Source organism: Polyergus mexicanus, unplaced genomic scaffold (assembly GCF_030449975.1).
Source record: "Polyergus mexicanus isolate NDT 795.1 unplaced genomic scaffold, iyPolMexi1.0 SCAF_11, whole genome shotgun sequence".
Lineage (NCBI taxonomy): Eukaryota > Metazoa > Arthropoda > Insecta > Hymenoptera > Formicidae > Polyergus > Polyergus mexicanus.
In genome coordinates this window covers 7,828,804-7,843,923 of record NW_027223331.1, presented here as the reverse complement: position 1 = coordinate 7,843,923, position 15,120 = coordinate 7,828,804, and the positions used below count along the sequence as shown (strand labels likewise).

At 37.9% G+C, this 15,120-nt stretch overlaps 1 protein-coding gene across 2 annotated transcripts in view; it reads right to left on the bottom strand.

Moving 5' to 3' along the window:
- Nucleotides 1-15,120, bottom strand: part of LOC138937472 (uncharacterized) — a 174,329-nt gene that overhangs the window by 90,330 nt on the left and 68,879 nt on the right. The gene's annotated exons all lie outside the window — the stretch shown is intronic.

Sequence of the window (15,120 nt, the reverse complement as noted above, 5' to 3'; positions counted from 1 at the left end):
AAAAAGAATTCAACGCAAAGACTGCATTTCGCGAAAACGTGCGCCGAATCCATTTAACGGTGACAATTGGCGAGTGCATTTCATTTTCATATCCTCCTCGTCCGATATTGAAGAGTTCGTTGCGTTGGCGAATGTGACAGGATAAAGTCTTTTAACGTGTTAACGTATATCAAACTAAAGCAGTTTAAAAAGAGAAGAAAACTTTTCGGAAAATATATATTTCTCTTTGCGATTTGAAACGTTTTCTCAAATTGATTTTCTATAGCAATCATAATGATATGAAAGAAAAAGAGATTAAAAAGTAGTTGCATAAAAAATATTCCTATATCAACTCAAATTGAAATAATGTATTTTTAAATTTTCTACTTTCGACGATACGATGAAAACAAAGAATTATGGCGATCTTTTAATTTTTTTTTTCCCAACGATAATTTTCATAACATCACTTCTCGTATAAATATGTAACGGTAAGTCATGTAATTGTACTCGTTCCAAGCACATTCCCCTTCGACTTCTCGTTCTCAGATTCCACTTATGCTTATGCATCGGATGCTATATCAACTAGCAGCATTTAACAGCATCCGGAAAGGAGAGAATCGTTCGTTCCTTCATTCGTTCGCTCGCTCGCTCGCTCGCTCATTCGTTCCCCGTCTTCGTTCCTGACGAATTCATTATAATCTAGACAGTCTCGCTGCGCGTACGGTCCGTATATAATCGGCTCATTATCCCCAAGGTAGTCTACCTCGCACACTATCTTCGTTATAATGAATCGTAATGCGTATCCCGCAGCCGAACAAAGGACCAGTCTGAGATGCTTCTTGTTGTCGCGATAGATGTTTGTTGCGTCTGCGAGATAAAAGGCAACGTACTTTCGAAAAATATGTGACGTAATTTAATAAATTAATTGCACAAATAATTGTAATATTATTACAGAATTAAAGAGATAGATATGTAGACGTTTCACTTGATCGACGAGATACTTGACTAATCGGAATGATTTTTTGACTTAAATTTTTTGTATTTCAATAATACAAGTATGGAGTTACCTTTACATCTTCGTTAAAAATTTTATAAAAAAATCTATTTCCATCAAGTGCCGTGTGATGAGAAATAAAAATTTTAAAAAAATTGATCTCTTCTTTACAAATCAAAGTTCACATTAAAAGAAGGCAAATATATATTTTTGGAAAAAAAAAAAAATTTATTAGGTGTCATTATATATATATATATATATATATATATATTTTTTTTTTTTTTCAATCCGCGACCGAGAGACAATGCGGCAGCCTTCTTTCGCGGCGCGCGCGAGACAAGGTCGCTGCCATCGAGACTCAGAAAATTGCGTGCGGTGTACCCGATTCTAATATCTCGCACCAGGTATCCTGATATGCCTCGGTATGTTTCAGTAGAATTTATACGTATGTGTGAGTGTGTTCATGCCCGAGAGTGGAAACCGCACACAGACGACGCGAGGCAAACGAGCGAGAGTCTCGACTCTGAGAACCGGTTTCTCCGGGTCTCAGAACAAGTAATTTCGTTACGAGCTCTGGTCCCTCTCCCCCCCTCTCTCTCTCTCTCTCTTTCTCTCTCGTCGACTTTTATTCGAATAGAGAGAGAGAGAGAGGAGAGAGAAGGGAAAAGCTCGGCAGCGACGTCCTCAGGCGATCTTGTGGCTAAATCATTCGACGAACGCCCGAACGATCGAATCGATGCTACCTGACGATCCGCGATATCGTGTGGCCGATTTTCATCTCCGGCTGCTGATTAGAAATCGCAACGGAATTGAGCTTGGAGATCGGGGTTCCGGGTCGCCGGATGATCCGCGTTCTTATCATAAAGTCCGTTTGTACTTAATGAAAAAATTGATATTCGACAAGTTAAAGATTCGGAAAGTTTTCATACATCTTATAACTGTCAATTCGAAACTAAAGATGAAAAGACAAAAAGATTCTAATTTTAAATTTAATAAAATTTACACGTACGTGAATATAATGATGCGGATATTCATTACATAAATCATCTATCAATCGATCCATCAATCGCTCGCGAATCCGATTCGTAACGATCGTCATGCGGTGCAATGTAATACAAGCAGACTTCGATCTATTATTAAATTACCGATACGCGCAAAGCGTATGTGTGACATTGCTTTCCTATAAATCGTAGCCCAATTTTCTCTCCCCTGTAGAAGGATCGGCCCCGAGATGTTACTGCGAGATGGCACGCGAAGGAGAAAGCGAAAGCGAAAGCGTCGCGGCAGCAAAGGCCTGGCATTCACCTCGCGAGACGTTCGTCGAAACGTAACACGTGCACGCGTGTGAAACAACACGCGGGTGATGGAAGATTTAGTTCCATCTTTTAAATACACAATGTCGTACGAAATCTGTTTAAAAATATATTTATCATTTTATGCGTAATATGTTCGGCCAATACGCCCAAAATATTATCAAATTTATCCAATTTATATACAATGAAATAAATATATATACGAGATTTTTGAAGAAAGAGAGATATATTGTATATTATAAATGTAACTAAGAGATAAATATACAAGGATAGTATTATCTCTTTTAATATTGTAGTCATGTATATTATTTTAAATACTTTTACATATTTTGTAAAATATTATGTAACATATTATGTAAAAATGGAGATGTATAATGTAGACATAAAAATATGTACATTATATCGATATATCGCGTAAAATAAAAACGCGAAATTCACAAGACTTTCAATTTTCATATCTCATGTCGTAAGTTTACTTTCAGAATCATTCCAAAACGGTCACGTCATTTAATTATAAAAAAAAAAAAAAAACACACACACACAATTAGTTATAAAGACAAATCTTTAAAAAGTTATAACAAAATATGTGTTTAGATAATTATTCCAATTATTTCCTAAAAAATATATCATCTTGCAACACAAAACTTATTATTATCCAGAGAGAACTGAAGAGTAAATAATATTTTAAATTTTAAAAGTGCGCTCATTTCCACTCGTCAGAAATTTCCTACTCACTCCTTCTGATCGCCAAAAAACAATTATTCTTAATCGAATAATAAATCCGATTACTTTGTCTACAACAGGCGAGTTGTTAACTTTGAATGGATTCATTTCTCGATTTTATTCAGGTATGACCGACAGTGTACAATATAATTTATTATCTATATCTATAAGAATAACTTGACTCTCTCTTTCTCTCTCGCGAGAATGTATAACGTGCCTTCATCATCATCCATTCATGAATTTCCAATCATTTTTTCTGTACAGCTATAATAATAATATTATCATAATCGATTATCTATATATCGATAACAGTTCGATGCTTCGCGATATCGAGGATAATGAATATTGCACGCGGATATATTTTACGTTACATTTTCAGCAAAAAAAGATTACGTAAAAATTTGCATTTAAACATTACATAAATTTATATAAAGTAATATGTAAATATCAAAATTTGCATATCTGTGGTATGGAAAATCGTCAAAATATGTATAGTCTTTTATCGATAGGTGAAAGTGAAATATCAGCTAAGTGACATGACTATATTCGACAAAAAAAATCAAGATTCTAATGTAAGATACCGAGGTAAAATGATTAGTAGAAAATAAACTCGAAACATTATTCTTGCTTAAATTAAGTAGGTGTTTACGCGCTCACAGTTCGCATCAATGATTAATCTCTCGCGCAATCGCAAAATCGCCGATAACACAGAGCAAGCCCGCGTAAATTGGTGCTCACGTCGATACTTTACAGCAGTACCAGGATCATTCGTACGACAGGAAGCGGTATGTTAACATCGCGCATAAATGAACGAACGGAGCAAAGGGACCACCGCCGCGATAAACGCACCGTGCGATTAATTACGTCGATTAAACGACGTAATTAAGAGCCATGGCATTAATCGAACGAGGGGTTATACGGCTCAAAGGAGAATGTAAACTAACCCATACCCCCTCCCTTCCCCCCTTCACTCCTGTCACAGGCACGTTCGCGCATCTCGCTTTCGCGCCGAATCTAGGTAGAGCCGCGTTATCGATTAATAATCGCACTTTGTTCGCGATCGGCGATATCCACGATGCTGCTGCTGCTGCTACTACTACATCGCGTAAATTCAGCCGAGCAAATTTACGCCAAACTTGCCCGAAAGAATTTATTAAAGTTCTCTCGGCGATCCATGAATATCTACACACGCACCGGCGTTGGTAAGAATTTCTAACGAGGCAACGAGTTCTTCGTGATGAAGACGTCATTCGCATTCACGACAGCTATTCGCGACCTATTTGATTAAGGATAAACAAATCACGTGATCACGTTAATCGAGTTCTTCTTGAGTATCAAAGTATTTTAAATATATACATCTTATAATCTGTAAAATATATCCGTTTATTAATACGAAATGTATTTTAATAGAGTTTAAATTAACTGGAAATCATACATGGCTGAAGAAATATTGAAACGGATTATCGTTAATCGCACAGTTAATAATCAACTAGGATTATCTGTGCGTGATCGACATTCTTGAAGAATTAAAGAATTAATATCTGCACCGCGAGAAATCACGGGCTTTCGCAAGTGCGCCGACCTTCTCGTCGATCGTGCTGGAGATTTCCAGTAGCAGGCGAACCAACCAGTTTGCTTGCCTGCCTGCCTGCCTGCCTGCCTGCTTGCTTGCCTGCCTGCATGCCTTCTCGAGTTTATCTCGATTAAGGATCGTCCCTGACCTCGGCGGCAGGTGCGACAGGTTTCCCGCACGATCGAGACACTCCGTCTTCTTTATTCAAACCTGACACGAATCTCTTCCGGCAAGCGCGCACGCGCGTTTCAACGAAACGTTGATCGCTTCGTGAAGAGTTTATCGCGATCGTATGTGCGAATGATGCTCAAAGTGACACGCGAGACAAATCCGAACTGTATATTCGAGCAACAGCCTCTCAAATATCAATTTGACAGCGTGTCAAAGTTTCAAAAGCTATTTTCAAATCAATAATTATTAATTATTACTTGCTCGGTTTTATCACACTGCAAATTATCGTGATGTTAATAATGATATTACGATGTCTGCATATAACACGCATATAAATTGATATTTAGTAAATATAGCAAAACTAATTGTATATCTAAAATCGAATTTTCTGCATTTATTCCACGTAAAATATCAATTTATTTAACAATGTTAAAATAATGTTTCGTTCAACTAGCTATTCATTCAGCGATAAGATTATGCGAATTATCTAGAACAATCCTAGCGAAACAACTCGTTGCTAATTCATGCGAGAAATGTCGTTTTAATTCAAAAGCGAATTAATTCAAGAGCGAAACAGATTTTCTCGTGACGAAAACTGCGCGAACAGTGGGAATTTTGCCACGGCAACGGAAATCGAGTCGGTTGACGGCAGAAAAACAAATGTTTACTTTTGTAACAAATTATATATCTCTTCTTGTACTTTCAGCGTATACGTAGACGTGTATATATGTATGTCTTGCCGACTCGTTTCGTCGGAAAGTTGACGCGGGCGAAACTTGGTCGGCAAATTTCCAAAGTTGTAAAATAGCTGCCGGGTAATTCGCCGAAATCAAAGATGTAGACACCCTCTCTCTACGATCCTCTTTCCGTAGTAATTACGCATTCAAGCGAGAGAAAGAGAGAGTAACTTGCGAGAGAGCATTTTCAACGTTCATCCAAATTAATACGAGTCTCGCGGACAGTCTCGAAGAAAACCGCGACGGGCCATCAACGAGTAAGTATATACGAAGAGCCGTTCGCCAATTAAAGCGGTCACGCGACGACAGTTGGCAACGTCTTCTTAATACCGTTAACCCTATCGCAGGATCCGCTTCCGACGGCGTATCCCTCCAACACTGTTCCATCTTCCGCAGCTTTCTCCGGGCTGTCTCGCCTCCTCCTTCACCTTCTTCGCCTTTCCCCCTCCCCCCCCCATTTCTGCCACTCATTCCTGGCTGCCGCCGACGGAGTTCATTACCCACGGGGGCGATCAACGTGGGTGTTACGCTTTTAAATCTACAGTTAGATACCTGCTTGTCGGGTACGCTAATTAGGGCTTTCGTACGCGAGCTACTTACTACCGTAAAGCATCCGCTATGTATATATATGTTGATGATTCCCCATGTGCGATCGCAAAACGGCTTTCCTTTCTGAATAGAATTCCTGTCCAAATCTTTCTGTCGCGAGTGATCGAGAGTGTGATTTGTTCCGCTGAACAAATTTCGAAAAGCCGTGAAAACGTTCCAAGACGCGTGTAAAAAACAAACGATTCAGAGTCATCGAGATAAGAGTTAGAATCTTGGTTTCCAAGCAGTCGCCTCCATCCTTTCAACGTTCTCTTGAAACGTTCTCGCAGATTTCCGAAGAAACTTATGTAAATTTTTCTTACACGATTCAAAAAGATTAGATTGTTTTTCACTTTATTTCCTATGTAAAAACTAATGTAAAACAAATATCGCTGTTAATAATGCCTGCATTATTTCATTTACATATAATTTATTTTAACACGAGAAATATGAATATATTATTTGTGCCCATCGAATTTCTACTACTAATCGCTAATAAAATTCATATAATATAAAACAAAATTTTATCAAAAAATTAAAAAATGTTAATATCCTTCATCTTCGTTTTAAGAATTGTAAATAGTTTAGTAGCATATAAGGATAATAAATTATAGTTGAACTTATAATTATGATAGTTTTAAAAGCAACGTTATTGTAAAGCGAAGTAATAAAGTTATATCGTAGTATTTATGATGCGCGCGTGTGTACCGTGTTTGATTGATTCATTATTATATTATACTTCAAAGTCGAGATTGCGAAAATATCAAATAGTCGATAAGAATTTGTTTGTTTCGTCGACAATCGCTTCAAACGAGTTGTATTTGCTTGGTGACGTTCTTCTCTTGATAAAACGGTCGAGAATGAACTTCGGCCGGAAACAAGTATCGATAATTCGATATATGACGAAACTATTGTCGATAGGAGCCTTCAATTTATTTCTTAAAAACAATAAATAAAATTATTATTTTTTAATTATTATATAATCATAAATTAAAACTGTATAATATAAGTTAATAATAATGATTCGCTGGCAATTTTTCTTTTTTATTATTAAGACAGATCTTTTGCATATAAAATCACGTAGTAAAGGATTTCAATCCCGTTTCGCGTTAAGACATGAGTGATAAAAAATCATTTTTAATCAGCAAAGAAATTAAATATAATCTAAAAATATTTCCCGACAATCAACAATTAATCAATAATAAACAAATTTTTCGTACAGAGTTTTACGAGCATTTTTTTTTTTCTCCCCCGAATCAAATACTGAACTCTGAACTCTCATAATCGAGTATTAGCGCAAAATTATTTAAAGATGTAGAAATTAGATAATAAAGCTCCGCCAAAGCTCATCAGAATCGTCGAACAACAGCGTAAAGTCGGGAGGCGCGCCCTTTAGGGCTTCGTTCAACCATTCATGGATATCTATGAAATCGAGCACCATTATACGGCTCATTTATGCTTGTTGATAAGAGGGGCACAGATTTCGTTCTGATTCCGACAATCACCGCGATGAAAAGTCGACAAAATCAACGGCGTAACGACGTACTTTATGTCAAACTAATAAAAGAAGGACGATCGAAGTAGTCGGAGGCGGTCAATAAAAGAGACAGTTTCCTTCGCCAGTGGGATAAATTGGAATCGATTAATTCGTATATCTAGAGATGTTCGAGATTATAAAATTACTAGCGATGCTTAGTAAAACAACAATAAAAATCTCCCTCCCCCCACCCCAAAAAAAATCTTACATTTGTAATAAAAGTCATAAGTTGAGGAATAAAAAATCTTTCCATTCTTCTCCAACAATAATAACTTACACGGAAATTTGTTGATGCGCACAATGCACTAAACAATCATATTTTGCAAAAATTCATTAACCGAAGTACTAAAGTAGAAAAGTGGTGTCCGGAGAAAGTATAGCTATAGCAAAGAACGAAGCAATTTTCTAGCGAACGAGAGGATCAGCGAACTAAATTGGCTAAGTATAGATAAGTTTGCGAGCTAGTTTTTCGTTCAGAATCCGATTTACTCGTTCTTTATATCAACTTGAATTGTTTCGCTTTCTGCGCAAAGCATTGGTGTTTAATCTGTATGTGGCTACTTTTCAGTCAACCATTGTGCATGGTATTTTAAAAGAGACACAGAAAAAGCACGATACTTTTCTCGATCCAGAAAATAAGAATTATAAAGCAATATAAGCAAATACCTGATAATGAGAAAAATGAGAAAGTTGGCCGTTGTCGTTGTGGCAATTAACGATTGTTCGTAATATATCGGCATCGTTATGCGCACAAGCGGTAACATGATATAATTAATTGTTGCTTTACGTGCGCATGCGGTGTAATATATTATTAATTATTGCGTTAACTTCATGTACGTTATAAGCGGAAGCAACCCGAGCGGAGGAGCATTACGGATCCAATTTAATACTAATAAGACGAAAATAATGATAATTAAATTTCGCGCGAGTTTGTTACACGTAATAACTAATTAATTGCTGCGGGTTGAAAATTTTTGACAAACTTGATACTTCTACTTTGTCGAATATTTCGCAAGTCTCGCGCCGAATGCCGAATGAGCAAGAAAATGCTACTATCTGAACTAACGTAACTTCTCGACCCTTAAATCGACCAAACTGAAATTTTTATGACACTTCCTTCCAACAATTTCTCCATGAAAAGAGCGATAAATTCAAGAGGAAGCAAAGGACGATAGCGAAAGAGAGAGAAAGCGTAAAAAAGATGAAAGGTACGCGAACTAGAAGAAGATCGAATTAATCTTTCCATTAGCGATCTCGATTGCCACCCTTCCTGCCCATCCTCCCCCGTAAGATACTATCGTTCAACCATGTCAAGTCACAAGTCTAACAATTGATCACGCTTCTTGTCGACATGGTCGATGCGACTGTAAGAAATAATATTAATTGATTTAATTATATGTGTTGACGCGGTTCCTAATTTAGGGTTGCAAAATTATTATTGAAAGCAATGTATTTATAACAAATGTATCAGTTGTGAGAAAAGATTGACAGCTATTTTACATCGATCTGATACGATCGATCGATCGACCGAATTTAACATCGTACAAGTAAAAGAAGAAGTAAATCAAGCTAAAATACGCGTATACATAAAATGAAATTCGCGTATTACTGTAGATTGTAAACTGTAAGCGCCATGCGGTTATTCCTGTCACGAGGATAGTTATAAATAAGCGCGCTCGGCTTTTATCCGCGCGAGATGGCCTTGGCTAGTCTTTTCATCATTCTCTCTTTCACTCGCTCCTATTATTTCTCTTCTCTCCTCTTTATAGCAGCTCTGACCAACGCGACGGATACGTTTGCGAGCGAATTAGCCGCAAAGCACGTAGCGACGGAATCGATTTCGGGCGAGGAAAAATCGTTCGCGTGTCGAATTCACGATCGCGGATCGAATCGAATCGAATCGAATCGAGTGAAGCGAACAACGACGACGACGAGGAGAAGGACGAGGACGAGGACGATAACGATAACGACGGCGGTAAATAATTCATAGGCGTTAGCGAGTAGTTTAAGAGAAGCGTGCACGCGCTTCGAGTTCTCGATCTCGCGCAACCGGCTTACAGTAACAATGTGAACACGCACACCCGGTGCGAAAGTACACGGCGCCGCCTTATTCCTCCTCCCTCCCCTCAACGAGCGTACAAAACGTTCTCCACCTCGGTTCAGCGATAAACTTGTGCCGCACGCCGAATGATAAATTTATCACCGCACGGAAAACAATTCACTGTCGTGATTCCCTTGGCGTTCTTTCTCTGTCTTTCTGTCTCTCTCTCTCTCTCTCTCTCTCTCTCTCTCTCTCTCTCTCTCTCTCTCTCTCTCTGTTTCTTTTTCAACAAACCAAAATGCTCCTCTCTTCGGAACTCGCACGAGCGCAAAGTCGAACTGCCGTTGCGGCTTGTGCGATATCGATCGGATCGATACTTTCAATTTGAGGGCACGCTTGATAGGGCTGAGGCATACGGGAAATACGCGCGAAATTGAATCGCCGATTTCGGGAATGCACCGAGTCGAAGTTAATCGAACTGCACAAGATCGATAAGAAATTTCTTCTTAAATCCGCATCCAATGTTCATTCATAACAGAAAGAGTGCCGGTTTCCGTCAACAATATAATTGAATGGATAAATAATGGGATTAGCTTATTTCAGAAAAATGTTTAAACAACCTATTGAGAGGGAAAGAGAGAGAAACATTTTGCGCGTAAAAAATATAGATGCGATATAAACGAAGAGATGAAATGTCAACATTCTAGAGAAATTAATTCGTAGTATGCGAGAGAGAAAGGCATGATATATTTTATAATGTATAAAAATTTATGTAAATACCGATTAAAATAATCGAAATTAATATATTATTGCGAATATCGCCGCAATGTGAATTCGTAAAACACAATAAAAATTTCGACATTCGACATCGAAAGAAACACAAAATTGCGTGAACGAGAGAGTCTGGGTACGGTTTATCGCTATGGCTTCGCCATTTTCCGCCCTTTCTCCCTCTCTCTCTCTCTCTCTCTCTCTCTCTCTCTCTCTCTCTCTCTCTCTCCTCGATCGCCTCCTTCGCCCATCCTTTGCCGTTTCTTTATGCAGGGACGCTCCCTCACAGAGAGGCATTTCTTTTTAAACTGTTACATACTTATATCTATACACTCTCGTAGATGGATAACGGCCCGGATAATTCAAAGGGCGCATAGAGAGGATCCGATCGCTAAATTTCCCCGTTCGATCGACTGCAAAAGCCAGTCTGCAGGAATGCCGCGTGGTGCATCCTTTGTGTCCGCGATAAAGTCCGAAATCTTGCGTAAAGCTTCCTGTGTTGAATCCGTTTTAGAAGCGGCCGTTGCGTTATTGCGATAGTTCGCACAGATACTCTACGCGATTGGTGCAATTTTGTTTATAACAATCTCTATAACGAATTTTGTTGAACAATTTTTTAGCTATCTAATATCGAAGAGTTAAAAACGTCAAATATAATGCGCGTGCATTTGTAATCAAAGCGATATGGTATATTAATCAAAAATGAAAGAAATGTATTTGACGTTTCGTGTATGAGCACGTGACGAAGATATAAATTTTGAAATAGTCAAACGAAAGGCGTTCCGGCTTTTTAGACATTTTCTAGCAGAGTCCGAGTAACAAGTTACCGGGAATCGCTTTATCGAATCGATGTATCCCCCCCCCCCCCCGTTGCTTTATTACGCCATATTTGTTATTCCCCGTTCGCTAAAAGCACTGCTATTTCATCGGTATGCTGCCGGGATATATTATGCGCATCAAGCACGTAAACCACGAGCGTAACACGGTGACGTAATATTGTAATGCTCTCGTTTAAAATGCATATATATGCTTCCGAATGAGGGAACTCTTCAGACATGGCCTTCGCGCATTGCACGTGTTATTTACTAACTTGCAAATAGATAGTAAAAACTCAACGCGTCTCGTTACTCGATAACATTTGCTGGTGCGAATAAAAACGAGATTTGAATTAAAGAAGACATAAGTATCTTATGCATACACATGCTGAATGTATGTTTCGGATAGATATTATCCAATTTTTTAAACAACTTTTTCCATAAAGTTATAATAGTTTTAAACAAATAACGAGAGAGGATTGAAAAGATTAAAACTAAATAGAAAAAAATAGCGGCAAATTTTTAACTCTCTTTGAAATATCTTTGATTCGTCTTTGTCAATATGCCACGGTTAAATTACAAATGACCGACTGTGCACGCTTTGCGAATAAAATATTTTTCAACGAACTTAACATTATGTAGATGGGCAAAAATTGTTACAATATTATCTCATTTATTTGTGGATATTTATTATTTAGAGTCTAATATGCTCAGTTATGTTTGTTATGCTAATGTTAGTCGCGAATGTCAAAAAATATTTGCGAAATTAACGAGGAGAGAAGTAGCGCGCAATCTGACCATCTCCTTCCGTTATTTAGGCTATACCTATAAAAACGGTTATACCTATTCCCAAATACCCGTTACGGGACGAACACGAATACGTTCACCGTAATTTTCGTGCCAATCTCGTGTACAATATAATTCCAGTAGCGTTCTTCGCGGAGGAGGAGAGATGATGCGCGTCTTTTCCGGTAGCAAAAGATCTCGCCCCTCGCGCGATCCAGCGAAGCGGCAAATTCGCACTCTCTTTTAATCGTTCTCGAGCGAATGTGTAGAGCCCGCGCGCGGGAAAATTTGCCAAGTCGAATCCCCGATGGTCGCGTTTAATAATTTGTCGGTGCGCTTCCACCGCCGAAATATACGATCTCGCCGAGAGTACCACACGTTGTTCCACCGGCGGTGGTTTCTCCGAGTGCGTATATACCGCGCATAGTATGTGTACGCGCGATACGATTGTAAAATGTATACTATGCGCTGCAACGGCGACTTTGAACGCGTATTGCGATTTACCGTATCGAGGAATTATCAATTTATCACAGTACGCTCGCGCGCAGCTTCCTTCCCCGCCATTTCCATTTTCCTGGTTATACGTTTTGTTTAATCCTTTTTTTTTCTTTTCTGTTTTTTTTTTTCGCTTTTCTCTTCTCTCTCTCTCTCCATTTTTGAAACTATTTTATTCGCCAGTCTTGTTTTATTCGTTGTTCGCCGTATAACAATCATCCCAGCGATTCGAATCGATTATATTATACTTTATTTATAGATGTTGTTCGTCTGGCGAATCTTGTGATGTTTTTCGTCTCGCTACGCGGAACAACATCATCAAATCCTGTTATTTCATCGCAAGTTCCGTAATGCGATATTTTCACGTTTTCAACACGCTCGACGATAAATCGCTTCACATATTTCACTAATAAAAATTGCGATCACCTTTTAAAGAGGCAGAGCAAAGAATGACGAGACGTGGCTTTTCTTTAAATGTACTGTAAAATAAAATATTTAGCTAAGCAGAGCTGCTTTCTTTATAGAGTCTAAGCAATCTTATCGTTTTAACATTTTCAAATAATATTCGTATCCCACGATAAATATATAATAATATAATATTAATAAAAAATTTTATATAGAACTATAAATATATATCTTTTAATATTCTTTCTTTATAACGTTGGAAAGTTTATGTCACAAGCAAGTCTTTTCTACTCTTCTAATTTCAAGTATTTTTGAGACTACAGTTCATTTATAATTCACAATAATAGTTTATTTTATTTCAAGAGTATATAGCTATTTTAAGAATTAATAAAATCTCCTATCAACTAATTAATAATAATAATTGTAAGAGCGTATTTAATTCCAAAAGTAACTTTTCCAAAAGCGAAATCATCAAGAATAGGATATATTGACCGACTCTCGCATTTGTGATAATAATTTCGTATAGATTTTTATCAATTACGTTTTCGAAAATTTCTGCTCGTAATCGAAAATTGAAAAATTCTTATACAAACAACATTATTACAGCAAAAACCGCGTTTATAGTACTCTCAAGTGTAAAACGATCCTGGCCTGCCCACCGACGTTATAACGTGCAATGCGCGTTGTAACCAGCTTACACAATCTACCGTAGCAGCCGCCGCTGTGCACGATGGCGCTTAAACATCGATTTCCCGTCAGAAACTTACTTAATGCTCGTCGTCCTCGTCGTCTCCGTCGTTGTCGAGGTCGTCGACGGAACTGCCTCGCAAGAAAATCACCGTAAAGAAAAATGTTGGCGATAGATCCGATATTCCGGTGCGGAGGAATGACATTTTTGACGAGTTACAAGCTTCTTTCTTTCTCCGATATAATGGTTGAATATCTATCGCGCGAAAACACGACGAATAGATGGAGATATTAATAAAAAGCTATTGACACTTTAATAAACTTTCAGTCGAACGATCTGAAAGGCGAAGTAAAAAAATTATCGACTCTTCAGAGAAATTGTGCTCTTCGATTGATTCGATATTTAATTCTCGGTGCACTCGATTGATCAAGTTCTCAATTGATAAACAAACCTCCCCCTCCCGTCACGCTCAGACACATTGCATAAATCACGCTAAAATATTACCGTTGAAAGTTAGCCAGCCAGGGGCAAGCACAAACGATTTTATGGCACAATTGCGATTCTAGTTGTTCACGGCTGCAATTTTAGTGGCAATTTTTTCACGCACCGTCATCGAGAGACTCGTGATAATCGCTCGTTTAAACAAGCGCTTTAAAGTCGGTTATTTATCGAACCGCGAAATAATCGATTGCCACGCGCGATCCCGCGTATTTCTATCGACGTAGATTTCTTGCCTCTGTTAACCTTGCGAGCTATTATTTTATAACGTTTCCGGAAACATTTGGGGCGAGTCACCGAGAGAGAGAAAAAAAAGCTTCCTTGTAAGAAGAAGCATGATATATACATATATTATAATAAATATAAAAAAAATACGATGTTTTAAACCAAGTATTTTAATCTTTCAAATACGCAACCACCTCTTTCTTATTTTCATATTAATGTTTCTTCATTTTGCATTAAACATTAAATATAATTAATCAAGCACCTGCATGATATAAATGAAGGTAAAGCTCGATGCAAAATCAAATGGAATGTTGGTTCTTCGACTATCTTTCATGAATTAGTTCTCGGTATCGTGTTTAATCGTCGTAGATGCTAATTGGTACAGGCAACTATACGGAAATCGCTTCTGTCGGCAAGCCCGGAAGCACGCGCTATGTTTATGCATTAGTGCATAGCATAGTTCGTTGTGTTAAGCGAAACTCCGACCCTTCGTTCCCCTCGACTCCCCAATCCCCTCTCTCTTAGGTCCAGCCCAGCTGCTGCTTGTAGAACTCCGGTAACCGCAAATCGATTCGTAGCCGTAATCGATCGAGAATAGCCGTCATTTACGTTTCCTCTCTCTCTCTTTCTTTTTCTTTAGTTTATTTATAATATATAATTATTTATCAATTTGTAGTTGCATATGTATAAATGTACATTAATAGATATTACATTAAATAATCAATCATAATAAAAATATAAATTCATACGAAAAAAAAAAACAAAGATTATACTACTTAAA